Source organism: Leptodactylus fuscus, chromosome 10 (assembly GCF_031893055.1).
Source record: "Leptodactylus fuscus isolate aLepFus1 chromosome 10, aLepFus1.hap2, whole genome shotgun sequence".
NCBI lineage: Eukaryota > Metazoa > Chordata > Amphibia > Anura > Leptodactylidae > Leptodactylus > Leptodactylus fuscus.
Genome location: NC_134274.1, coordinates 23,160,899 through 23,188,884, shown reverse-complemented (window position 1 = coordinate 23,188,884; position 27,986 = coordinate 23,160,899). Strand labels below are relative to the sequence as shown.

The window sequence follows — 27,986 nt, the reverse complement described above, 5'->3', positions numbered from 1 at the left end:
TTAGCCTTTGGCGTTGCCCCATGTGGCATAAACGTCGCGATCTGCCTGTGACGGAAAAGCCATGGAAAGAAAAAGTTTATAACCACTGCAAATTGCATGGGATTCTAGTGTATTCCATCCCCACTTTGTGTTAAAATACACAGTGCGGACAGGTGGCGATTTCCAAAATCGTTGTGGTATAATTGAAGCAGAAAGTCCACAAAGGAAACCTCTGTGAACTTTCTGTCAAAAGTGCTGAGGGAAGAACAATGTCAATGGGAGTCTTTTTATCAGTGCTGATTCTGCCACGAGTTATCATGGCAGTATCAGCGCCACTTTACTCCGTGTGAATGCCCCCTTACATTGGAGTATGTGTATAGGCAGGTGAAAGGTAGGGGAATTAGATGTATGGATGTGGTGTACAAGGGACACTAGCTACACACCTGTGATCGGGTTTCCGTTCTTTGGGTCCACTTCTGGACTTGAAAACCAGAAACCCAATTATTTAAAAAACGGAAACCCGTTTGTCTCACTGTTCTTTAAGCAGAATGGGGAGAAATGAAGAGGGGAGATGTAACTGGGGGCAGATGGAGGGGGAACATGAAATGGGGCAGATGAAGGGGGATATGAAACCCCTGAAGATCCCGAGTGCTGGGGAAAGGACATTGAGGCCTGTACAAGATTTACTACAAGGACATCCAATGAGAATAAAGACACGGACAAAGATGTAAGAGGTAAAGGGGAGAATTTTATTTATAGATGGGGGTGGGGTCATATTATATTATTATATTACTATTATATATATCTTATGTCTATATGTATGTGTATGATACTAATCTTATTTATAGATGGGGAGGGGTCATATTATGTTACTATATTACTATTATATTATGTCTATATGTATATGTATGATAATAATCTTATTTATAGATGGGGGAGGGGGTCATATTATATTACTATAGTGCTATTATATTATGTCTATATGTATGTGTATGATAATCTTATTTATAGATGGGGAGGGGTCATATTATATTACTATTATACTATGTATATATGTATGTGTATGATACTAATCTTATTTATAGATGGGGGAGGGGTCATATTATATTATTATATTACTATTATATTATGTCTATATGTATGTGTATGATATTATATTATATTGTACTATTTATTACTCTGCAGTATAACAATATATTATGCTATTTTTTTCCTTACTGAGCCACTATATATATATATATATATATATATATATATATATATATATATATATGTGTGTGTGTGTGTGTGTTCTAACATATTTTATTTTAATTTTTCTATATTTCCCTCCAATCTATAATCTTAAAACTATGTATTAAGTTTTATTTCTAGCTACGTCTACTAACCTAGTGTATATGTGTATGAGATCTATAAATTATATTTTATTTAATTTTTTTTTCCATTTTTTTTTTTTTTCGTACTATAATATTAGAACTACCGGTACATATTATCCTATTTTTGATACTAAGCTAGTGTATATATGTATATATTCTATATGTGTGTGTGCGTGTTTATGTGAGAACTATAAGCTATATCTTATTTTTTTTTTAGGTTTTTTTTAGTTTTTTTCCTAGATTTCTATTCTATTTATGTTTCTTATACATTTATCTAATCTTTAGAGTTTTGTAACTACATTTTTTTCCTATTAATTCCTATTTTTAGCTTACTATTACTACTACTTACTTCTCATCTAATCCTATTTAAGGCCGTGTTTTGATCCTAAGGAAGGCGAAAACCCTGTGAGGAATGGGCCAATTATCCTCAGCATAGGGGAAAATTCCTTCCTGACCCCAAATCTGGCAATCGGAATAAATCCCAGGATCAATGGCCGCTATCTCTATGTGTCTACGTGTGGTGCCTATACCTATCATGTAGTGTGTGTGGTGCCTATACCTATCATGTAGTGTATGTGATGTGTGTTGTGCGTCATACTTACCAGGCCTGTGCTCGGCTGAGCACAGGCCGCTCCTGGTGACGTAGACGATCTTCACGCTGGCCTGGCAAGTGTGACATGATGGAGGAGAGAGTCGGTGTTTCATTGCAGCCGTGGTCGTACAGAGCAGCAGAGACATGGAGGAGACAAGTTCTGGGCTGTGGGCGCCGGTGCGTTCTGCAAGTCATCCCAGCTTGGTGATGTATAGTCCTGATGTTCCGCTGGGTGAAGGGCGCTCCAATCCTCAGGCCACTGTAGATGTTCCTTCTCCAGAACTGGCTGAAATGGTGTAAAAGGTGGCCGTGCTCTCCTCTGCTCCAGTTCCTCCCAGCTGATGGTAGAGAAGAATGGATGTTCCTTGATGTTCCTGCACAAACCCATGCGCTGCCTCGGATTCTTGCATAGCAGGTTTAAGATGAGTTGTTTCAAGTCCGCATCGATGTCAGGTGGAAATTCGGGCTGTCTGGTGAGCTTGGCTATGAAGCCTTCCCGTCGGATGGAACCTTCATACAACGGGTGGCGTCCTGTTGACATCTGGGACACCACGATGCCTAAGCTCCACCAGTCCACTGCTATGCCGTATCCTTGCTTGAAATGCACCTCTGGGGCCATATAATTGAAGGTGCCCGTCACGCCACAGATTTTGGTGGTGGCGGTGATTCCATCTCGGGCCAGCCCCAGGTCGATGATTCGGGTGTGCCCTTCTGCATCCAACATAATGTTCGCTGGTTTGATGTCACTGTAATGAAATAAAAGAAGAAAATGAGGATCTGCCCAATGACAATGGAGAAGGGGGATGGGAAAATACAAGACCAGGGAGAATAGCCAGGCAAGACCCTAGGAAAGCTGGGTGCATGAAATCCAGAACGTAAAGGAGAGACATAGAAGGAAGAAAGTTCTTACCGATGGACGATGCCGTGTCCATGGAGGAACTGAAGTCCGCAAATGATCTCTGCCGTGTAGAATCTCATGGAAAGAACAAAGAGAAATCTCAGTGTTAGCAAAGCCCTGACTACAACCCTCCACCTCAGCTTTTACCTTCTCCCCCTTCACTCCCCCGGGTATTTACCCCTTTTTCTTACCTTACGTTGCCGATGTTCAGGCTGCCGCACATCTTTATCAAATCCGCCAGGCTGCCTCCAGACAGATACTCGGTGATGATGTATGCCCGCTGCTCAGAGTGGTGTGCGGCATAGAGGTGGCAGATGAAGGGGCATTCTCTGGCAGCGGCGAGTATCTGCTGCTCTCTCAGGATGGTCTCCATGTCGTCCTCTCCTTTCTCGATGGTCTTGATGGCCATGAAGGTCTTTCGGCCAGGGACTGATGCCAGGAAAACCTGAAGGAGACAAATAGAAAATGGTTGTTACATCGAAAAGGAAAAGGGGCTCATACGCATCATGTAGTGTCAGCTCTGGGATTGTGTATGGAAAGGCCATAAAGGGGTCTCTACTATTACCATATGGGGATTAACAGAATAGGCACAAGTTGGCGGGATGGATCGGTTTGGGATCAGCATTTGGCTCAATTTAGATCACGTTTTTTTGTTTTTTCATCTGTTTTTCTGATCCGTTTAATGAATGCCAACAGATGGTCGTCCGTATACATAGAGGTCAATGTTTAAAAACAAAATGGATCCATTTTCTACACAGAAGGGTAATCTACCATACTTTTTTTATCCAGCAAAAAAAGAGTTAGGGTGCATTCACACAGAGTAACGTGCCGCGTGATGTGGCACGTATACGCTCCCATTGATTTCAATGGGAGCTTGGATCGTCTACACCGTGTTATTTTGCGGCCTTGATTTTGAGGCCGCAAAATCATGGCTGCAAAATAACGTGGCGTATACGATCCAGGCTCCCATTGAAATCAGTGGGAGCTTTTACAGTGCTCAAAATCTCACACGCCGTATACGTGCCAGGTCACGCGGCACGTTACTCCGTGTGGATGGACCCTTAATAAAAAATAGTCAATAAGTTATAGGCACCTAGAAATGGTGTGATTACAAAATGCATCATATCCCGAAAAAATACAAGCACTCATATGGCCACGTCACCACAAAAATAAAAAAAACTATAGCTTGAATAATGTGAAGACAAAAAAACCCCCAAAATCGTCAAATGCGTCAGGAGGGGAATATATAAGCGGTGCGAGTGTATATCAGGGTACAGACCAGTTTTGCAGCGTACAAGAGAAAAAACAATAGAAGAGACCCCCAAAGTGATCCCCCAATCATAGGAACTACTGTCCTCCGCACAGCTTACATATTACTTCTTCACCATCTGCTGTGCATTCACGACTGGGATACTAACACTCACTACACCCCCTGATAAATTCTTTGAGGGGTGCAGTTTCCAAAATGGGGTCACTTGTGGGGGTTTCCCACTATTGTGGTACTTCTAGGGCTCTGTAAATGCAACATGGTATCTAAAATCCATCCTAATGAAACTGCTGCCCGAAATCCCTAAAGGTGCTCTTTGATTTCTGAGGACATGTATTGAGTCACGTTGCACAGTAGGGACACATATGGGATATTTCTACAAACTGCAGAATCAGAGAAATAAATATTATGGTATGTTTTGCTGTTAACCCCTTCTTTGTTACAGAAAAATGTGGTTTGAAATGGAAAATGTGCATAAAAAAGTGACATTTGGAAATTTCACCTTCACTTTGCATTAATTCCTGTGGAACACCTAAAGGGTTAATAAAGTTCCTATATACAATTCTGAATAGTTTGAAGACTACCGTTTCAAAAATGGGGTCATTTATTGGAGTTTTCTATTATATAGGCCCCTCAAAGTCACTTCACAGCTAAATAGGTCCCTAGAAAACAAAATCTTGAAATTTTCTTGAAAATCTGACAATTTGCTACTAACGTTATAAGTAGGGTTGAGCGATCGTGTTCGGAAAAGATCGGATTCCGATCGGCGATCGAGAAAATTTCAAGATCGCCATCGGAATTCCGACCACAATGCTTTGCTTAGCCTTCACACTGAGTATACGCTGTATACTCAGTGTGAAAGCTCCGCTGCAGTTCCATAGGAATGAATGGAAGCAGCCAGCACACAGCCTTAATCCTCTATGCGCCGGCTGCCTCTATTCATTCGAATGGTAGGCTAAACTAAACATCTCTAGCAGCTACTTACCTCTAGAGATGGCTGCTCCGGTGCCCTCCTTCTTCTTGCCTCGCTGCCCCGCCCCCAAGGTTAGTGTTTAAAGCGCTAGGTAGGCAGAGGCTTGTGGCTTAGGAGAGTGTGGGTGGGTACAGGGCGGGGAGACGTGACGTCTCCCCTCCCAGTACCCGCCCACACTCTCCTAACCTGGCAGGGAGGGGGCAGTGAAGGGAGAAGAGCAGCATGCATCGGCAAAGAAGAAGGAAGGCACCGGACCAGCCATCTCTGGAGGTAAGTGGACACCAGGGGGGACTAAGTAGCCAGAGAATTAAAAAAAAATCCTCTGGCTACTTTAGTGATTCACTACACAGCGTGGATTCTAACAATTGTTAGATTCCATGCTGTATAGTGAATAGGATTGCTTTTAAAATCCCATCTCCGATTAATTAAAAAATCCCATTCACTTGCATTGGGATCGGAATTGGGATCGAGATCGAGTTCGAATGAAAAATGATCGGAAATCGGATTTTAAAATCGATCCTGAAAAATCAAGATCGGCTCAACCCTAGTTATAAGCTTTCTAACATCCTAGAAAAGTAAAAGGACATTGAAGAAACAATGCCGATATAAAGTAAACATATGGGAAATGGTAATTAGGAAGAATTTTGTGTGTTATGACTGTCTGTGTTTTCACAAGAATAACGGAAACTTTCAAAATTGATAATTTTATTACATTTTCAGTATATTGTCCTTTTTTTTAACAAACAAACGCAAAGTATAATGACCAAAATTTACCACCAACATAAACTACAATGTGTCACGAAAAAACAGTCGTGGAATCACCTGCATAGGTAAATGCATTATGAAGCTATCCTCACATAAAGTAAAAGATGTCATATTTGAAAAACAGGGTCTGAGCCTTACGGCCCAAAGTACCCTGCGTCCTTAAGGGGTTAACCACTTCCGGACCGCCAGGGCCGCACCTCTAATGAGGCGATGTGAAGCGCCCGCTTCGGGTGGCGGTCCTGAGGGGGCGGCAGCCCGGGCGTATTTTTTTTCCCCCTCACAACCAGCGCAAGGAGAGCTGACGCTCTCCTTGCGCTGGTTCAGACATCTACGTATCAGCGTAGGCGGCGTCATCATGCCGCCTACGCTAATACACAGACGTCCTGTGAGAGAAGAGGATGCGGCAGCGGGAGCAGCAGTGCGCAGTCGGTCGGTAAGTTTTTTTGGTTTATAATAGGTCGCTGCCTGCTGGAGTATCTACCAGCAGGCAGCGGCCTATTTACCAACCCGGACCTGCTCACTGCCGCCCTCGCTTCCCCTTGTACTTTAGGCCGCGGCGGGCGGTAGTGAATAGGCCCGGGCCAGGCCGCGATCCCACTGCCGCTATTATTATATTCGGAGGTCTTTTCAGACCCCCGAGTATAATAATCGGAGCCCCAGGGGAGGTGAGGGAACATAATAAACACTGATACTCACCTCTCCGGGATCCGGTGTTAATCCAAACAGGCTTCGGGGCTATATGGTAATGTGTCAGACATCACGTGGTCTGGGATACTACCATATAGGCCCGAAGCCTGTGCTAGTAGTAATAGCCTGTTACTGCTAGTACTGGCTTTGGGCCTGTATGGTAACAGGCTGTTACTGCTACCACAGGCTTTGGGCCTATATGTTACTGCTAGCACAGGCTTTGGGCCTATATGGTAATATCCCAGACCACGTGACGTCTGACACATTACCATATAGGCCCGAAGCCTGCTAGGAGTAACATCAGATCCCGGAGAGGTGAGTAACAGTGTTTATTATGTTCCCTTACCTCCCCTGGGGCACCGATTATTATACTCAGGGTCTGAAAAGACACCCGAGTATAATAATAGTTCATGGGTGTGCAACTGTGGCGCATAATAGAACTTGAAGGGTCCACTGTGGCCCCTGTAACCTCTATTATGCCCCACAGCGGTCCCCCCTGCAACCTCTATTAAGCCCCACAGTCTATTGTGCCACTGTGGGGCATAATATAGGCTGCAGGGGCTGCTGTGAGATATATATATATATATATATATATATATATATATATATATATATATATATATATATCTATATCTCTATAGGGGTTGGATGTGTGGAGAAGTGAGGAGTCAAAGATGTCTGTGTTTCAAACTTTACAGAGTCAAGTCACAGCTGGAAGAAGTGGTGATGGCGGTCCAAAGGGAAGAGACGGGAAATGTGGGAAGACGTCTCCTGTGAGTATTACTGCACAAAATATCGCATTATATTTATTGTAATGTTGTAATTCATTGTAATGGTACTGCTAGCACCCCCAATCTCCCCCGCTGTCTGAGGCGGACGATCAAAAGATGAACAAGCCCCACTCCCCCCATGAACGCAATTGGGGGGGGGCATCTTTTGATCGTCCGCCTCAGGCAGCAGAGAGGCTAGGTTCACCACTGCGGACCGCCCATAGGCTATAAACGTCCGGATAGTGTTTGCCTAGTTCTGACAGGACGTACCGTTACGTCCAGTCAGAACACAACAGCTGCACGGAGATCATGCAGCTACTGAAGCTGGGAGCCGACTGTAACTTCTGCCGGAGCTCCCAGAGAGATGGCAGGGAAGGTTTATTCCCTTCCCTGCCATCTCGATCGCTGTGTATACAGCGCTCAATGAGCACTATATACACGGCTATGGGTGCCATCATGATGCGGCCACCCTCTGACCTGGCAGTTACGTGATCCGCTGGGAGCGTCTTGCAAGAACTGCTGGATCCTACAGGACCCAGATCAGCTCTGTATACTGTATACAGCATGCAGGAGGCTGTATTCCTTCTGCAACTGAGGCTAAATGTACCAGCCCCAGTTGCAGGGGAAATCGGCTTCCAATACAAAAAAAGTGATCAGATGTCCCCAAAGGTCTCTTATCACCTTATGGGGACACAATCTGAAAAAAATAAAATAAAAATATAATACAAAGTTTTTAAAAAATGTAAATAAAATAATAATATAAAAAAAACAATACGCTAATAAAACGCCATTATTAAAGGTTATAGCCCCACCCCCGACGACACCATGCAAAATAAAAATTACCATAATGGAGAGGAAAAACTATTTTATAAAGTTTTTCAGTGACACTTTGTGTTATTAAATAAAAAAAATAATAATACATTGAAAACCAGACACAATTTCCCACCTATTATGTTTATATTTTCCTGGATATAAAAAAAATTAAAATACTTTCGAAAATAAAAACAAAATAAAGCCCTATGTGTCCCAGAAAAAAGATGCAAAAATTAGTTGAGTGAGACATACGGGAAAAATGTTACAGCCCTCAAAACCGCACATACAAAATAAACCACAAATTGGCCCAGTACTGAAGTAGTTAAGGGGTTAATATCTACCCAGCCCGCAATGTTGACAAAAGAAAATAATATGGGGGTCAAAATGAATAAGAAGTGATAAAACTTACTTTGCCAAAGCTGCCCCTACCCAACTCCTTGTGGAGGATGAAGCGGCTGTTGGTACGGCCGGGGTAGGGGCCTGATGGTCCAGCGTCTTGACTGCTGCCAGGGGTCAGCTCCAGGTCCTCCGATTCTTTATCCTGGGATCTTCTTCTTTTCTTGTTCTTCTTTAATCCATCGTCACTCTCTTCTCTCTTTCTCTTCTCTTCTTTCTTCTTCTCCTCTCCGTCACTCTCCTCTTCCTTCTTCCTCTTTTCTTCTATCTTCTTCTCCTCTTCATCACTCTCCTCTTCCCTCTTCCTCTTCTTCTCCTCTCCTCTTCCAATGGACGCCATTCTGGTCGTCTCTCACAATCAAAAAATGTCCAAAAGTCTCAATAAAATCTGAAGCAATCCGTAGAAAGTCTTCTCTCCGCCGTCGACAGTTAAGTTCTGAATGTCAGTTGGCCGTGCGCAGGTGACGTGATGTCATGGCCGTGAGACCCACAGGTAGCTCCTGCCTGACATTGTTCCATTGCCCTGCACTGACACATACACTGTGGAGTTGGCATCATGTGGGACAGTCCAGTGTCCTGAATATTGGGAGAGACCTTTATGGCAACTTCTAGTGCTGCATTATTAGTAGATGGGGAAGAAGTGACCGCTGTGTGAGGGCCGGCCGTGCCCATAGTCCAATATTATAGAAAGTGTTACTACTAATATGTATGGAAAGAATATATGTGTAATACATGTTCCTGGGTGTCTATAAAAAAACAATCATTTGAAAGGGCTCGGACAATGGTTATTGGGGCACTCTACTCTTCTTTATGGGGACACTGTAATCTTCTTCATCGGGGCACTGTAATCTTCTTTATGGGACACTCTAATATTCTTTAGGGGCACGCTAATCTTTATGGGAGCACTTTAATCTTCTTTAGGGGTACTCTAATCTTTAGGGGGCACTCTGGCACTAAGGTTACAGAAAATGATCATGTGAAAATTCTTCCCCTCTTACAATGAGCTTTACTCTAGATTTAGTGTACCTGGGTTTTATGCATTGTATACAGACCATTGATATACCTCCCAACCGTCCCGATTTCCGGGGGACATTCACAAATTCGGCGTTCTGTCCCGCGGTCCCGGTTTTTGGGAGGTATGTCCCGGTTTCAACTCATCGGTGTCTGGACGGCGATAAGTTGAACACATAAGCGAGTAAAGCAGGAGCTGTCACAGCTCAGCTCCTGCCTTACTGCTGCGCTCCGGCTTCTGCATGTGTAGACGCGATATGATGACGTCACATCGCGGCTACAACTATGTGAGTGACCGCGGAGAGAGCAGCGGGGGAGTGTTGGAAGGTGAGTATAAGTGTTTTTTTTGTGTTAAACATTCAGGGGAACATAAAGGGGGCCATGAAACTGTGAGCAGATGATGGGGGGGGGGGGACATGAATCTGGGGGGCAGAGATGGAGGGGGGACATGAATCTGGGGGCAGAGATGGAGGGGGGACATGAATCTGGGGGAAGAGATGGAGGGGGGACATGAATCTGGGGGAAGAGATGGGGGTACATGAATCTGGGGGCAGAGATGGAGGGGGACATATAATTTATGGGTGACTGTAGGAGGATTATACTGGGTGGGGTCACATGAATCAATGAATGAGAATGGGTGGAGTCAACATAAGAGGGCGGAGCTAAATTAGCCATGCGCCGCACATTTTGTCCCTCTTTCTGCTCTTCATAAATTGGGGTGTATGGTTTACCAATAATATCTGATTGAGGTGTGTCAACACTTATGCCCAAAATTGGGTTCCCTGTGTGCGCATGCCCCTTTAAGTGCAGCCCTGTCCTGTATATATCATTGACAATAACTGTGACTGGAAGAAGCTTCCTCTAGTCTGTAATCTGTATTCTATTCATTGTATAGTGTAACATAAGAGAACTCTTCCATCTTCTATGATACTGTGTATGACATGCTTGTATATACGGGCTATATACTCCATATATACAGTGCTGACAATCTCCTCAGAAGTCTGGGCACTGAGCTTGTAGTTCCCCGGCCGCCACTAGGGGGCGTGTGTGAGGCATCGCTACCTGTCTGCTAATGTGTGATCTGCACTTCCCAGCCGCGCTGCTGTCTTTGTGAGTCCTCAGAAAGCTGCGTATGTCTTATAGCCGAGCAGGGAAGAGGAAGCCGGAGCCAGCCGGGCTGTGACAGAGGATTTACCCGGGATTTATGTGACTGGGAGCCGGTGGTGTGAGCACAGCCTGCACGGACACGGTAGGAGCTGTACAGGTGGAGCAGGGTTTAGTGCCGTGCCCTGCACTGTGTATACTGCCCTCACTCCTGCCTAGCCCTATACATTTACCTCATGCAACCAGCGTGTAACCCTTTCAGTGCCTAACCTGTGCAATGCTCCCCCCTGTCACCTCCAAGGGGGCTGAACCCAATGTGCTCTTGTGTCTTGCCCTCCATTATTACACAGGTGTGATATCCTGCATAGCATCCATTCTATGGCTGAATTTCCTAATGGACTCCCTATAGGACTGCAATACTATATGCTATAGGTCCCCAGCAATGTAAGTTACCCTGCAGGACACGCACTGCTGATCGCTTATTAACCCCTGAATGTAAAGCAATTACGCAGGATTTTCCTATTCCATAGCAAGTTGTGTTCCGATTTTCCTATTCCATAGCAAGTTGTGTTCCACTAGACATTGACCCCCATCCTGATCATAGGACACAATAACTCGCCGATATCCGCAAAATACGATTGTTATTGATTGGTGAATTGATTTGCGTAAAAATGTAAATGATGACCAGGCCGGTGGTAGGGAAATCTTTACAATACCGCAATCCATATTGTGACAAGATGGCTGACTCGGTGGTCACTTTTTTGTGAATGGGTCCTTTTTGTTGGCGGAGAATGGGTTAAACAGTCATGTGGTAAAGTAAGATGAATGGCCGTGCTGTAAACCTGTGGTGGATCACTTTGTAGTCCGGTCGTTGCTTTTATTCACACTTCATTTTCATTACAGAATTGTACAATTCACACCGTACATTACACAATGTGTTACCTGCAACGTAATGGTTCACGCCGGTGATCTGTGTGTATATCGCACTATAAACTGATATTTCAGCACCCACTGATGGCAACGCTTACATCTATATATGTGTGTATATATATGTGTGCGTGCGGCGTACGTGTAATAGTGTGCCATACCTGGTGACTGTAGTGTTAAAGGGGAACTCTGGCATTTAAGATGTCTTCAGATTGTGTTGTGTGTGCCAGGTGGCAGGGCCCATGTCATATCTCTAGATTGCCATACAGACCTGGATGTGAAAGGGTTACGGTCTAATATGGACCCATATAGATATAAGATGGTATGATATACTTCACTGCATGTTGTATTACAGAGTCTTCCCAAGGAGCCATGTATCTTGGAGGCAGCACAATATGGACCCTTAGACACTATGTACCCATACGAGGTTTCTATTCGCATAAGCTGTTGCTTAATGTACTATTGCCGGACCACCAATTCTTCTACTAGCTGTATATCCCATTCTGAAGGAGGGATGTGGTATCCACTGTGGCTGGTACTATATTGGAGATACTTCACCTTGGTGCTATAATAGATCCTTCATGTCTCAAAGACTGTGGAGGCCATAGGTACCCCCTCAGTCCCCCCCATTAGCCATAGAATAGAGAGCTGGTAAGTATTGGTGCCCATACACCTTCAATTGTTGGGCGGTGGAGTCAGAGTTGGGGCATATTTTGGCCTGAGTTAATTCTATTCTACAATGATTGATATTGTATAATCAGACATAGAGTTTGTCACATGTTTACTCTTATAGGAATCAATCATGAGAGGAGATTTACGGATTCTGACCTATCTTGGCAGCCATTTATGAAGGAGTCGTCGGAGTTGGTGGTTTGGCCTACAGGGTCCGCAGCCCTGGACCAAACGCTGGTTCTGCCAATATCTATTTCTACCAATTTCCAATACACATACAGGCTCATTTTGACCGAGGTTGGAAGTTTTTTTGATAGGGGGAGGTGAGTGAGTCAGTGTCGCACCTCTGTCCGCATCTTATCCCCAGGGAGAACAGATTGGGCACTTCTTCTATGACCTGACATTATCTGCCAGGGGAGATTCAGTAGCTCACTGTTCACACTAGGTAGCTGGAAGATCTGGTTTGGCTGACATTTGTCTAACCTATATGGACACCTTGAGCTTTAACCCATCCAAAGGCAGATATAGGGGTTGTGAAAAATCTCCCATAACCTCAAGGACAAGACCTGAGAACTGATCTGTAGATGTCAAACTCCAGGTCACTGCAAAGCTGGGTGGTATCTAGATCTTATTGTCCTAATCCAGCAGTAAAAGGGTTACATCAGCGACCTTCCTCCTCCATTGACCTTTTAATTATTTCCTAGCTGTAATTAGTTTAGAGGATATTAATGGAATTTTGTTCTAAGGGGTCAAATATTCTTTACAAAGCAAATTACAATGGGCTTGGATGTTATTCTTTCCAATTACAGGGTCATCTTATGCTTGGGTGTATATGTTCTGTACAGATGAGAGTGTCCAGATACCCCAAGAGCACGCACACGGCACACGCAGGGTCTTCTGTTCAACCTACGTCACAGACACACAGGGCTCATGTATCAGGGTTACCAGGACAGAAATTGGCAATCACAGCAGGAAATGCAAAGTGTGTGCAATGTACGGCATCATAAAGGGGACTATATAGGCATCATAGATGGGGACGGGAGCGGGTCCTCAAGCGAGCTCAGATGGTTGGGTGTGCAGTCAAGTGGCTTCATATAATCTCACATTTCCTGCAGCAGGCAATGAACACTAAAAATCTGTCATAACATAGCTGAGGTTTTGCTGCAATTGGATCCAGTCCCACTAGTTCCCTATTAGTGGATACATAGGTAAATATATAGCACTGTTGTTTCGATTAGACAGGAATTGATCCCCACACCATGAAAACTGCAGATTTAGGGTTATGTGGCTCAGTGCTTTTCAGTCTTGTGCAGTCCTAGCCTTAATGGCTAGTACATTACGCTGAGCATGCATGGTTTTTCACTAAGGGGATGGCAAGAAGCAAGACACCTCCTTATCTTCCCCCGCAGCATACTATTGTACATGTTGAAGTCTAACGTGTCTGATTCTCCTTTGACCTGACATTTGCTGTAGAGTCAGGAGGACGTCATCCACACGTGAGAGCGTTGACCGTTTCCAGGTTCATTCAACTGTGATATAATGTGTCTGCTTAGAAGTACTTAAAGGGATTATCCATATTTTCAAAACTGATGGCCTTTAAAATCAATTTTGAAAATGTATATAACCCCTCTAATATCTGGATACAATTAAGAAGGTTTACCTTCACAGACAGCAAGCAGGGATCTGAAAATGGCAAGGAACTGCATTGTACAGGGGCACAATAACTATTAGGGGGTGTTATGGCTAATATCATGACATCATCACACAGTGGCGTAACTAGGAATGGGGGCCCCAAGGCGAACATTTGATATGGAGGCCCACCCCGACCGACCAATCCCCAAACTGCGTTCCTGCATACAGTAATATGCCCCATAGTGGCCCCTGCGCACAGTTTTATGCCCCATAGTGGCCCCTGCGCACAGTTTTATGCCCCATAGTGGCCCCTGCGCACAGTTTTATGCCCCATAGTGGCCCCTGCGCACAGTTTTATGCCCCATAGTGGCCCCTGCGCACGGTTTTATGCCCCATAGTGGCCCCTGCGCACGGTTTTATGCCCCATAGTGGCCCCTGCGCACGGTTTTATGCCCCATAGTGGCCCCTGCGCACGGTTTTATGCCCCATAGTGGCCCCTGCGCACGGTTTTATGCCCCATAGTGGCCCCTGCGCACGGTTTTATGCCCCATAGTGGCCCCTGCGCACGGTTTTATGCCCCATAGTGGCCCCTGCGCACGGTTTTATGCCCCATAGTGGCCCCTGCGCACGGTTTTATGCCCCATAGTGGCCCCTGCGCACGGTTTTATGCCCCATAGTGGCCCCTGCGCACGGTTTTATGCCCCATAGTGGCCCCTGCGCACGGTTTTATGCCCCATAGTGGCCCCTGCGCACGGTTTTATGCCCCATAGTGGCCCCTGCGCACGGTTTTATGCCCCATAGTGGCCCCTGCGCACGGTTTTATGCCCCATAGTGGCCCCTGCGCACGGTTTTATGCCCCATAGTGGCCCCTGCGCACGGTTTTATGCCCCATAGTGGCCCCTGCGCACGGTTTTATGCCCCATAGTGGCCCCTGCGCACGGTTTTATGCCCCATAGTGGCCCCTGCGCACGGTTTTATGCCCCATAGTGGCCCCTGCGCACGGTTTTATGCCCCATAGTGGCCCCTGCGCACGGTTTTATGCCCCATAGTGGCCCCTGCGCACGGTTTTATGCCCCATAGTGGCCCCTGCGCACGGTTTTATGCCCCATAGTGGCCCCTGCGCACGGTTTTATGCCCCATAGTGGCCCCTGCGCACGGTTTTATGCCCCATAGTGGCCCCTGCGCACGGTTTTATGCCCCATAGTGGCCCCTGCGCACGGTTTTATGCCCCATAGTGGCCCCTGCGCACGGTTTTATGCCCCATAGTGGCCCCTGCGCACGGTTTTATGCCCCATAGTGGCCCCTGCGCACGGTTTTATGCCCCATAGTGGCCCCTGCGCACGGTTTTATGCCCCATAGTGGCCCCTGCGCACGGTTTTATGCCCCATAGTGGCCCCTGCGCACGGTTTTATGCCCCATAGTGGCCCCTGCGCACGGTTTTATGCCCCATAGTGGCCCCTGCGCACGGTTTTATGCCCCATAGTGGCCCCTGCGCACGGTTTTATGCCCCATAGTGGCCCCTGCGCACGGTTTTATGCCCCATAGTGGCCCCTGCGCACGGTTTTATGCCCCATAGTGGCCCCTGCGCACGGTTTTATGCCCCATAGTGGCCCCTGCGCACGGTTTTATGCCCCATAGTGGCCCCTGCGCACGGTTTTATGCCCCATAGTGGCCCCTGCGCACGGTTTTATGCCCCATAGTGGCCCCTGCGCACGGTTTTATGCCCCATAGTGGCCCCTGCGCACGGTTTTATGCCCCATAGTGGCCCCTGCGCACGGTTTTATGCCCCATAGTGGCCCCTGCGCACGGTTTTATGCCCCATAGTGGCCCCTGCGCACGGTTTTATGCCCCATAGTGGCCCCTGCGCACGGTTTTATGCCCCATAGTGGCCCCTGCGCACGGTTTTATGCCCCATAGTGGCCCCTGCGCACGGTTTTATGCCCCATAGTGGCCCCTGCGCACGGTTTTATGCCCCATAGTGGCCCCTGCGCACGGTTTTATGCCCCATAGTGGCCCCTGCGCACGGTTTTATGCCCCATAGTGGCCCCTGCGCACGGTTTTATGCCCCATAGTGGCCCCTGCGCACGGTTTTATGCCCCATAGTGGCCCCTGCGCACGGTTTTATGCCCCATAGTGGCCCCTGCGCACGGTTTTATGCCCCATAGTGGCCCCTGCGCACGGTTTTATGCCCCATAGTGGCCCCTGCGCACGGTTTTATGCCCCATAGTGGCCCCTGCGCACGGTTTTATGCCCCATAGTGGCCCCTGCGCACGGTTTTATGCCCCATAGTGGCCCCTGCGCACGGTTTTATGCCCCATAGTGGCCCCTGCGCACGGTTTTATGCCCCATAGTGGCCCCTGCGCACGGTTTTATGCCCCATAGTGGCCCCTGCGCTCGGTTTTATGCCCCATAGTGGCCCCTGCGCTCGGTTTTATGCCCCATAGTGGACCCTGCGCTCGGTTTTATGCCCCATAGTGGACCCTGCGCTCGGTTTTATGCCCCATAGTGGACCCTGCGCTCGGTTTTATGCCCCATAGTGGACCCTGCGCTCGGTTTTATGCCCCATAGTGGACCCTGCGCTCGGTTTTATGCCCCATAGTGGACCCTGCGCTCGGTTTTATGCCCCATAGTGGACCCTGCGCTCGGTTTTATGCCCCATAGTGGACCCTGCGCTCGGTTTTATGCCCCATAGTGGACCCTGCGCTCGGTTTTATGCCCCATAGTGGACCCTGCGCTCGGTTTTATGCCCCATAGTGGACCCTGTGCTCGGTTTTATGCCCCATAGTGGACCCTGTGCTCGGTTTTATGCCCCATAGTGGACCCTGTGCTCGGTTTTATGCCCCATAGTGGACCCTGTGTACAGTATTACACCCCATTGTGGACCAAGCATGAACAATAATTATACTCTGGGAGACCCAGGGGAGGATACAAACATAAAAAAACACTGTTATTTACCTCTCTGTCTTTGGCGCACTCCCTGCTGATGTCGGCCATCTTCAATGATGGAAGAGACGTCACTTGAGCCGGGCCTTCATTGCCACACATTATGGCGCAAGCCCAAATCACCTCTCCTAGCCCTCCAATCATTATATTTGGGTAGGGGGGACTGGACAGTTTGACGGGGTCTGAAAAGACTATAATGTGGTACACCGTTTACATACTGAAAGGGGCAGAGCGAAGAGTCCTCCTTTGCAGATTTCTGTGGCGGAGACTCCGGTGTAGATTTGAGCTGTATTAGTAAATCTGCCCTGTAGACTTTACTTTTACTCAGTTTGCAAGACGTGTATGAAATGTCTTACAACAGACAGATAAGTCTTATGATGTGGTGCAGAATATAGGAGGTTTCTGTAGATACCCAGACATTGGTTTTCTTATCTTGTAGGCAGACACATGTTTCTTCACTGACTTGTTATACCACACTTCAACTTTACTCATTATTTCTAAGCCATCTTAAAAAAAGCCTTGTATACTTTGCAAATTTCTGCTATACGATCATTTGTTACACAGCAGTTCCCTCTAAAATGAATCAAGGTCTTGGAGATCCAAGTCTCTGTTATCTTACTTGGTCTTCTAAAGTGGTAGCAAATCCCGGGAGCCAGGTCTCTCACTTTTCCGTGTAGCCTACAAATCATCTTTGTTATACAGATACATTTACTTTTAATGCTTATCTGTATTGGGCTTGTGCCAGTGCTCACTACTGCTGGGATTGTATTCGTGAACCAGGAAGCTCAGATTGAACATGTTAGTAGATCTGGCCCCTATAGAGGAGCAGGACAGAGTATGCAAAGCAGGTAAAACAAGGCTTCCTGGAATCGCCCCCTAACACATTTCTGAACTTGTTTGGGCCAGGCTTCAGTTTTACTAAGTAATATTGTTTTTTAATCCAGTTACATTAAGCAATGACAATCTGGAAATTCCACATTTCTTCATCTGTTAATCCTGGCACAGCACATATAGCCCGGATTATAGTTCTTGCGTTCTGTTCCAGACTTCCATTTAATTACTTAGCGTTTCCCTCAGGTTGTTAATAGTTCCTGTACGTTTATACGGGGTTTTCCCTAATCTCTATACCCCTGTAAGGCTAAATTCACATCTGCGTTGGGACGTTAACACGGAACAGTGAAATAGTCGGGTCGGCAGGATTTTTCCATCCAGCAAAATGGTGGTGGGAAATGGGACTTTGAAATGGGACTACCCCCCCCATCACTGAAAGCTCTTCTAAACCCTTGATACGCTGTTGTTATTGCAGTATATGTAACATTATGTAACCTAAACATCAACAATGTAGATGGATCTCACAAATACAAAATATCCCAATACAAATTAAATAAACCGCTTAGAAACCATACAATAATATCCCATAGTAGTATTCCTATATAATAGTGTTTCAAACATATGTGATACTCGTAGCGCTAAAGTTCTGTAATGTCCAAATCTGATAAGGGGGGCAGGGCACATACACTTCATCTTCTGCTGGCCAAGATTCTGGAAATAGATGATGGTGTAGAGTCGACAGAACCGGCCCCTGGGCATCAAACTCCGCAGTCCGTTTCCTGCTCACTGGGAGACGATAATGTGGAATAATTGGTTGTATGTCAATGGATTTAACTCCTTGTGCAATAACACAATTGATCCCTTTGTTTGCTGTTTAGATCCCGCTTAATTTAGGGATATTAGTCAAGAAAACAAATCTGTGCCTGACGCCACATTGCCAAAATTCATCTCCCTTTGTACAAGTAGCCGTGTAATGACTGTAGGATGATTTAGATGGCGCAGAGGGGAGTTTGTCTTTCGGCACAGCTCATTATGAGATAACTTGTTAATTTTTCTGTGGCTTCAATATCACTGCGGGTACTTTAATCTAATCTGTTATCAGTATTCACACTGCGTGGTGCAAAAGTTTTAAGCAGGTGTGGGAAGAATATAAATAAAAAAAAACTCAATCTAGGATCAGTAAGTGAAAAGTGGCAAATCTCATTGAAAATAAAGTTTTGGCACAGTGAGCACCGCAAAATTACTTGTGGCCAATCTGGTGGGGTCTACGGTAGCGGCGATATGAATGGATTATACAAAACCATCAGCGCCAGCCTGCAGCATGGATGGGTGTTGTGCTGTACACCAAGAAGGCCTGTTTGTTTGTGTGATCATTGCAGGTCCCTGCGACTAATTCTTCCCCCATCGACCCCACCAAACATAGCCTCATTCTTTATTGTCACTTGTTATAGTTGCAATACACCTCTGTTGTCATAAACCTAATTTAAAAAGGCCTAATATATGTAGAAGATTGACACGTGAGACATGAACAGGCGCGTAGATAGATCGATAAAAGCATTGGCGTAGATATGGGCTAAGGTGCCGCATCTTTGGCGCAAGGCCTATTCTTGCATTAAAGAAGTCCCACATCCACTGTTCTTGCCTTATTCACCACTTTCCACAAATTTGGTGGAGCAGGATGGGTTGAGCTGGGGATGCCTCAGCCCACATATTTATTATCACTTTCCCCAGTTTTTTGGCATCTGTTATGCAGGTCCTCTATGCCAGTTCCTTTAAGGGGGCATTCCCATGGAGGAAAATGGTGAGGAATTTGGTGTGGAATTTCAGTGCTGAAAAAAAAGCCTCCCATTGACTTCAATGGGTTCAACAGCTCTAGAGCCACAGGTTGGAAGCCACTGCTATAAAGGGGTTGCAGCCACTAGGGGCGCTCTCCTTAAGCTGGACCATTTATTTTATTCTATTTCTTGTTCTATTAGAGCTGCAGTTTCAGGGTATTTTGGTTTTTGCAGTATTTGATTTTACTTTCTTCCCTTGAAGGAAGTCTAGGTATGTTTTTCTTTTTTTTTTCCTTCTTCATTTGCCACTTGACCTTCCTGTAAAAGCCATCATGATGGTATTGTATGGAGCCTCATATTTCACAGTGACAGATCTGATGTTGCGTAGCTCCGAGCAAACCTTTCTGAAGCTACAGCTAGTTACAGTAAGATTCTTAGTCCAGCCTGTGCAAGAATACTGTGATAATGAGAGGGGTGACATTAATTCCTAAATTGATAATTTTGGGGCTCCTGGATACAAAGGGTTCACCCTTAATGACAGTGTCTTCACTAACAACTTTTTATTTCAATGCAACTTTGCAGTGCTGGAATCAAAACCGCTTACACATGGAGCCCAGTGGAGCCCCATTATAGTCAATGGGGTCTATTAGGTGTCTGTCGCTTTTAAACTGAAACTGGCGGAGGAAAGTCCTCCATGCACGATATCTTCATCTGCTGATTTTCAGGGGGCTCCGCGCAGATGTGAATGGAGCTTTAGCCATTTTGTTGGGGCTTCTACTTTGCTGTGATAGAATACAACAAATCTGCTGACCTTGGTTCAATGAATCAAGACTTGCGCCAGCAAAAATTGGAGATGCCGGCCATGGTAACCAACAGGTCATTGCTTAATCCTTTCAAGGGTTTTGTGAAATATGAGGTTGGATTGGGTCCTGTAAACAACGTCTCCTCTTTGAGCTAGTTTGGAAACCTCTCTGGCATTGTGTTCAGTCTAAGTTGCTTGCAGTAATGTAGACTGTGACCTGATAGTTCATATCGATAAGTAGCGCTAGGGGGAAAATAAGTTTCAATGTTTCCCTGGCCTGAAGGAATTTTTGTGTCCTGGCTCGGAATATAGTTGTGCAGCGTTGGAGTAATACAAGAAGACTGTACACTGTGGCACGACTCACTCTGAATATGCCATATGCCCCCGCCAGCCTTGTTTGGCGCCCCCTTTTTTTTCAGTGTATTTGGCTGCATATAATGGAAGCTTGCGTACGTTCATTTAATAGGGTAGGCCATCGGTATGGGAAATCGGTGGGGCCTGACACCCGCATCCGGCTGCCTCTGCCATTGTTTCGTACAGGTTACAGCTTCTCCTGCCTCGCTCACCTGATGTGAACTCTCCATGAGCTGGCATGCCCTTCACCCCCCAGAGGCATCAAAAAACACTGGCATTCCTTATCTCTCATAGGAGCTTTGCAGTGCTACCTCTCCCACATGACCTGTGACGCAAACCGTATTAAACAGTGCACAATATACTGTATATACACTTGTCCCGGGCACACCTTACATTTCAATAATAACAATGCAACTAGGCTGGAGCCATACATTCTCTTTGGTTGGCCTAAGGATCTGATATGGTCCATCTGCAGTGCATTTGACACTCTGCATCCAATGGGTGTAGATTTACCATCATTTGGTGATCAGACCTGTCCTATACACACACTATGTTCCAGATAGAGGAAGGGGCATATCACCCTCGAGAGTAAAAGGATTGAATATGTTTGTTGGAATTAGACATGCTTTACTGTCCAACATCTAGAGTTGGAAAAAAGCCGGAGCACCACACATGTAAGATGGTCCCACTGAAATTGGCATGTCTGGCTACCATTGGTTTAATGCAGGGGTCCTCCAACTTTAACAGGGGCCAGTTCACTGTCCTTCAGACCATTGGAGGGCCGAAATATAGTTTATAAAAAAAACTATGAACAAATTCCTCCCCACACAGTAGTAAATGCTCCACATTAGCCCTAGGAGCTTTATTACAGGTGCGCCCCTGCCGGCATGCTGGAGAAATGTACTTGGTGGGCTGTAGTTTGAGGACCCCTGGTTTAATATGTATGGTTCCCTTTTAATCTGCACTTAAGTGCAAAGTAAAAATCAATGATCTTAACTAGAAGTTTGTGTCCCTGTTGTGAAATGATCACCTGTTGTGTAAAGTGTGACCTCGCTTATTGAACTTTCTGTAGGGTGGAGGATGTCTCCTGGGTGCTGATAGGCTGAAAATTCTGGAGCAAGTGGTATTTGCCAATGCTGAACAAAGAGTAACTCCTGATGTAACCCACTTATACTTTTTTTTGTCAGACATCAGAAATGGAAATGCAGAGCCTAAAGCGGGACACACATATTTGAGTAGAAAGAAAATGAGTGTTTTCAGTCTGAAAGCTTCTAATACAGTCACGTAAATATTTTGCAGAATAAAAAAGTTGGTCCTTCATCTTCTTGTGGGTCCTTTTACCTCCAGCCAATCATAGACTGCAGAGGTTACCCACCTTAAGCAGTGATTGGCTGATTGTGCTGGGAGTGGAGCAGGAAGTAGAGACCAGCAGGGACCTGGTGAGTGTCAGGGGAACAGTGAGGTTGATTATTACTTTTCTCGTCTGCATGTGGTGTTTTTTTGTTTTTGTTTTTTTTTCCGGATTCGGGTCACCTGGTCAAATTTTCTTTCTGGACAACCCTTTAACCCTGTATTCTGCTGCAGTGACTGGCATTGGATTTGCTTGGTCTCCATTGTATACAGAGCAGTGAGGTACGGTTTCTAAGTGTATATACACAAGTTGTCTTTGATGCTGTAGATGCTAATTTTTGTTTCTCGTAACTGCGGCTCAATTGCACTATTATTTATATATATATATATATATATATATATATATATATATATATATATATATATATATATATATATATGTATATGTTTGTTATTTCCATGAAAACTTTTATTAACTTCAGGATCACGACTCGAAATGTTTTAATTCAACTTTTGCACGTCACGGTATGTGAATTTTTGTAAATGTTTGTCTAACCTGTTGGTTTTCTTCTTGCAAAGAAATGGTAAAAACAGGATAAATAGCCCCCTCTCCCTCCCCCTCTCAAATGCATGCTGCCAGTACTGTCACCTCTTGCTGAGTGTGGCGTCTGACTCCGCTCTCTGTGGGAGGGATAACGGATTTGCAGCCCGAGCGAATGATCTGAACATGTTAGTTGATCTGAATGGGCTTGGTGCTTGTCATGGGTGTCTGGCTAAGGATCAGGAGGGCTGACAGGGGTTCTTATTAGCAGAAATAACTGCAGGCTATAAGAAGAGGGGTGTAGGATGTATTATACATGAGCACATACTGACGGTTATATGTAAGAATTGTTTATTTGCAAAAATGGCAAACAGATGTTATAGTTTTCCTTTATAAAGAATGTTTTGGATATAGAGACGCTTGTGCTGGTGGCCCACCCTCATCTCATATGGTTCTTTTGTTTTCTGGATTTAGTTTAGGCATTGTCAGACTGGGGTACCTTAGGCTCATCATGATTGACGGTTGAAGGCCCACTCGCCATCTATATAGTATTGTAGTATTTGTGAATCTTCCTTAAGAAAAAGCCCCTAGCGTGAAGTCATTGCTTCAATCTCCTCTTCACATGAGCTTGTTTTTTTGAGGCCCATTATGTATCACAGTCTGGGCTCGCTGAAGGACCTACTGTTTCTCTGGTGGACCAGACTGATTCCAAGTTTAGGTTGGCATTGGCTGTTATATTTTGCATAAGGAGTAACATTACTTCTAGACATTATATGGCAAGTGATAGAGCACCTTTGCCCCCTCTACAGGCTATGTGTCCAGTTTGAGATGTCTCTGAACTAGTAGTTAGAGACTTACTGATGTGATTAAAGCTCTGTGGGTGAGAGATAAAACTTACTAGTAGCTGCAGCACAATGGGGGGGGGGAGAGAAAACTTACTAGTAGCTGCAGCACAATCAGTTTTTTTTGTGTTTGGGCATCTGTAACTTGATTCTTCATTGAGCTGGCAATTCATCTTGGGTAAAGCAAGGAGGATTCATAAGATTTCACAGTGAATGAGCCTGATCAGTGGAGAAAGAAGCATTTTGCTATTACAAACGTTCTTCTATTCACTTGTACTTTTTATTTATTCAAAGTTAGTTGAAAGGTTAGACCATGTAATCACCATGCGACTACAATGGACTTATGTGTTGCCTAATAAGTTCTGTGATGAAGACGCAAAGCTGTTATTGTACTTGTCCCTTAGGGTGTTTTCAGTAATCGGTGCCTATGCATCTAAATAAGGTAGATTAACTGCCTAGGAACTGGCTTCACCGCCAAGGGCTACCCATCTGAATCTCCAGCATGGTCATGCTCTTAATGCTTTAAAAGATTTGCCCGGCCCCAAATAGATTTTTGATCCCGTGGATATGTGATCAGTGATCTGTCATAGTAGGACATCGGGGTCCTGCACAGATCAGATGTTCCAGCTGTGGATGGGGAGCGCGTGCAGCACCACCACTGCATAGTGGTGACTCCAGGGATTTGCAATGCTATTCCTATTACTCTGCTGGGCTCCTTTCTCTCTTGCAGCATATATTAAACATACAGAATTTTACATACTAGTAATCTGCAAAGGATTAATGTGCCTTACTTCCTAAACTGAGAAACTATTATTAATAATTTACATACCTTCCTTATTTCCCAATGATTTTTTTTTTTTCCCCTTCCGTCAGCATGTAACTATTATAGCATATTATATTGTCTGATGACTATGAGTTCCTGGGTTGGGTAGTAAGAAGATTAGCACAGTATAAATGTTTGATGGGCATGTTATGCCATGTGCCGGGCTCTATAGGTGCCGCAGAGACTAGAACAGTTTATTAGGAACATCAGGTATGAAGCCGCTTTGTATGTTCCCCTGGTAGATTAGGCTTTGGTCACTTATTTTCCAATTCTTCTTCCTCTATCATGTAATTGAGGTGCGAGGTGAATGTGTTATGTACGTATTTGTATTTTTCCTCCATTAAGCTCACAGAGAGGGGTATATTTCTTTTTTGGATTAGTTATGTTGCACCAAGTGAAACCGAGGCAGATTTACTGATCATGTCCAATAGTTGGTGCAAGATATGCTTACAATGCACCGGATTTATTATAGCGGATGATCAATCTTGAACAGCTTTGTTAGCGTTGTTGTTTTGGTTGTTTGCTTGGGCAGGGCTGAACAATGGAGAACCGGACTAATACAACAGCGGTAACACACGGGCACTGGCGGACCCCATTGACTATAATTTCTCTGCAGATGTAAGTGCTTAATAACATGACCATGCTGTGCACTCGTGTACACCCGAGGGTAACCCGTCTTCATAGATCCCTCATAGATTTTATCTATTGAGAGATCTAACGGCTGGGAAATGGCATATTCTATTTTTTTTACGTTAGCCGTTTTTGTGCATGTACCCTTATGTTAGTAAGTTGTTGTTTTTTCTCTCACCCTACTGCCCTGCAGCTACTAGTAAGTTTTCTCTCTCACCCACAGAGCTTTAATCACATCAGTAAGTCTCTAACTACTTTCCAGTAAGTCTCTGTACTTTCCCTTCCCATGTCTTCTGTGACATTACTGTTTTTAGGATCCGTGTGTAGGGATCGCACAGTTATTCCTGTACTGACCTAGTAGTTGAGCCGAGCATGCATGTGTATGGGAGACTTGGGCAAGCTATCGAGTATGTGGCCAGCTTTTCAAGCAGAAGAATCAAAATCAGGTCTGTGAATTTTAGGTTTATGAGCAGCCTTTATGTAGGAATACTGTCATGGTATATACCTGTCCGCATCTAATCTATATGTTCTCTTTACATAAAGAAGCCTTTAAGGTTACTGTCACTTTAAGGGCGAGAATTATTTCTTGGTATCTTTTCCTCTGCTTTATTCCTGTTGCTGCAGCCCGTAGATCTTCAGGATGAATGGAGCCTGATAAAATTTCTCTGACACTTGTGTTCAGCTACCCCAGCGAGTGCAGCGACTTGTGTTAAGTTGAGAATTTAAGATTTTGTGATTGCTGAACTGTAAAGGTTTTAGCCAAGACTTAGCTTAATATCCCTTCTTTAAAGGAAACCGGTCACTAGGTTTGTGGCTTCTAAATCTAGAGCATGCCTTATGCTGCTGGGGTACAAGGCCCTACACCTACTCAGCTCACCCCCGTGTTATCTGTGTCTCAGTTCAACCATTGTTAGATGTTTTATTCTGATGGTGAATGGTATTTCCCAGTGCTCAATTAAAGGGGTTTCCCAGACTAAAAATATTGATAACCTATCCTAAGAATCAATATCCGAAACAGGAAGCGGACAGCTCCGTTCTGTGTAGTGGCCAGATCAGGTACTGCAGATCAGCTCCCATTTATTAGAATAAGACCTAAGCTGCAGTTGCTCAGTTCTACCACTACACAGAGAACAGCGCTGTTTGCTTCCTTTTCCAAATATCAGCTGTCAAAAAACCCGAAAAAAACAAACCCCACCATATTTCATTATGTAATAAAGTGAGGTGTACGCTTATTGGCTTTATCAGAGCATGGAAAATGCCCTGGGCCTGAGGATGAGACATTTGGCTCTTCTATGGTGGACTCAAGCTTCTGAAAACGGGCTGACAGCACTGGGGTTGTCAGGTTTGGTGACAGGTTCCCTTTAACACTAGTCACATATATGCCAGCTGTAGCCAACAAGAGCAATGTCATTTTGCCAAGTGGGGTTAAGCAGCAATAGCCTTGTTACTCCAAAGAGCTCATTTACATATTAGCAAAAACCTCTTAGCCACTTAGTTCACCCTAATCTATCTATTTTCGGGGCTGGCCTTAGGTAACATAAACCCTTTATATGTGAACAGGGACTAGAAGCCTCAGGTTTTTGAGCACATGCACTGGCTAGCTCTGAAGCCTTGGACCTTGGGTTCCAGTAGAGCGACCATGTGATGTATAGCCCAGATTGCTTTGTAGATTAGAAAACACCTTTAACACGTCTAACACATTCCACTCCGGTAAACTTCCAATTAGAGATGGCTGATGGACCAGAAAGAACGTGTAGAAACTAATTGGATTATAAGGATAAATTAATGCTTAAGAATGTTCTACTGAAATTATCTTGTTTTGTAGATGTGATCTGGTAGACCTCGCCATTACTACATCTCAATATGTTCCTTACAGATCTAATCTGGTCCAGCAGATGCTAAGAGGTCACCATACATGTAAGATCTTTGTCTGCTGACCTGACTAATTTTAATAATTGGGGCAGCCATCATTGACTGGCAAACAATTGAATCGGATTGTTGGATTTTTTTGGCCGCCAGTTGGCTATAATATTGTGTAAGTGGCAGACCGTTGGGTATTGGAGCTCCTATGTACATGTGTAGGATATGTGACTGGCAATGTGTATTTGTTTTGGCACATATCCTTTACATCATTCTATTTTCACCAGACGATGGCGTACCTTTTTGGGGTCCTTGGACAACCACCTTTTAAGATTTAGTTTTTGTTTGCGATCCAACAAAAGATTGCGTAGCTGACCATTGTATGCCAAAAATCTCACGTATGGCCAGCCGTACCAAAACCTGGATTATCGCGTCTCTCCAAGAGTCTCGTTTTCCTGGTGACCCAGAAATAGGTTTTATATCTGCATTACAGAATGACTCAATAAGGTTGCGTGCAAGGACCAAATTTTAAGTACATTAGCTACATAGTTCTTGGAATTTGTCCTCCCTCCAGCCATGGAATGATATTTTAAGAGTGGGGACAGGATTAATGAATGTGTCACATGTAGCCTAAAAATAAGGTTTCCCATAATCGTTCCATCTAAATGAATTCCCCTGGACTCGAAGAAATTTGGGTTTTTGTTATGGGTCGCATATATTAAGCAAAATATTCCAGAATTCTGTTGCAAATGGTACCCAAAAAAGTATCTAAGGCAGTTCTAGAAGGTGGGAAATTTATTGCTGGTCTTTGCCAAAACTTTGCCACAAAAAATGGTCTAGAGTAAGCCATCCAAAAAGTGACCTTCGTAAGAGTGTCCGTCATGTCCAAGATGTGCCAAATGATGTCTAAATGAAATTAATAATAAATTTGCCTTCGGACTTTGAATGGAAACTGGATTTAGAGCTTGGTAACAGTAAATCGTGTAAGCGTATACATTCATCTATAAAGATATTATGAGATTATCTAAATTTTGGACCTAGAACCAAAATGACATTGAACATTGAAGGTGCGCAATAATACTTTCAGCTCGACACTCGACAAAAAAAAAAATAAAAAAAAATTGGCAGTGTCTCCCAGTTGAAGACTTTAGTGTTCGTGTTCTGTAGGAACTTAAAGGGGCTGTCCAGGATTAAAAAAAGATGCCGCCATCCAAACCAAATACTCCACATCTTATATTTGGTATTAAACTCGGCGTCATTGACATGCATGTGAAGCTTTAGTTATGGACAAGTGTGACGCTGCGTATGGAAGAAGACGTTTCTAAGGGCTAGTACACATGGGGTTCCACGTGAACATATTCCGTCACGGCTGCCAC

General features: G+C 44.8%; 1 protein-coding gene across 1 annotated transcript in view; it reads left to right on the top strand.

Annotated features, from left to right (window-relative positions):
• Positions 1–10,647: 10,647 nt before the first annotated feature.
• Positions 10,648–27,986, top strand: part of SEMA4G (semaphorin 4G) — a 102,111-nt gene continuing 84,772 nt past the window's right edge. The window contains exon 1 of the mRNA XM_075257502.1: positions 10,648–10,773. The gene's annotated coding sequence lies outside the window, so the exon portion shown is untranslated. The remainder of the gene's footprint in view (positions 10,774–27,986) is intronic.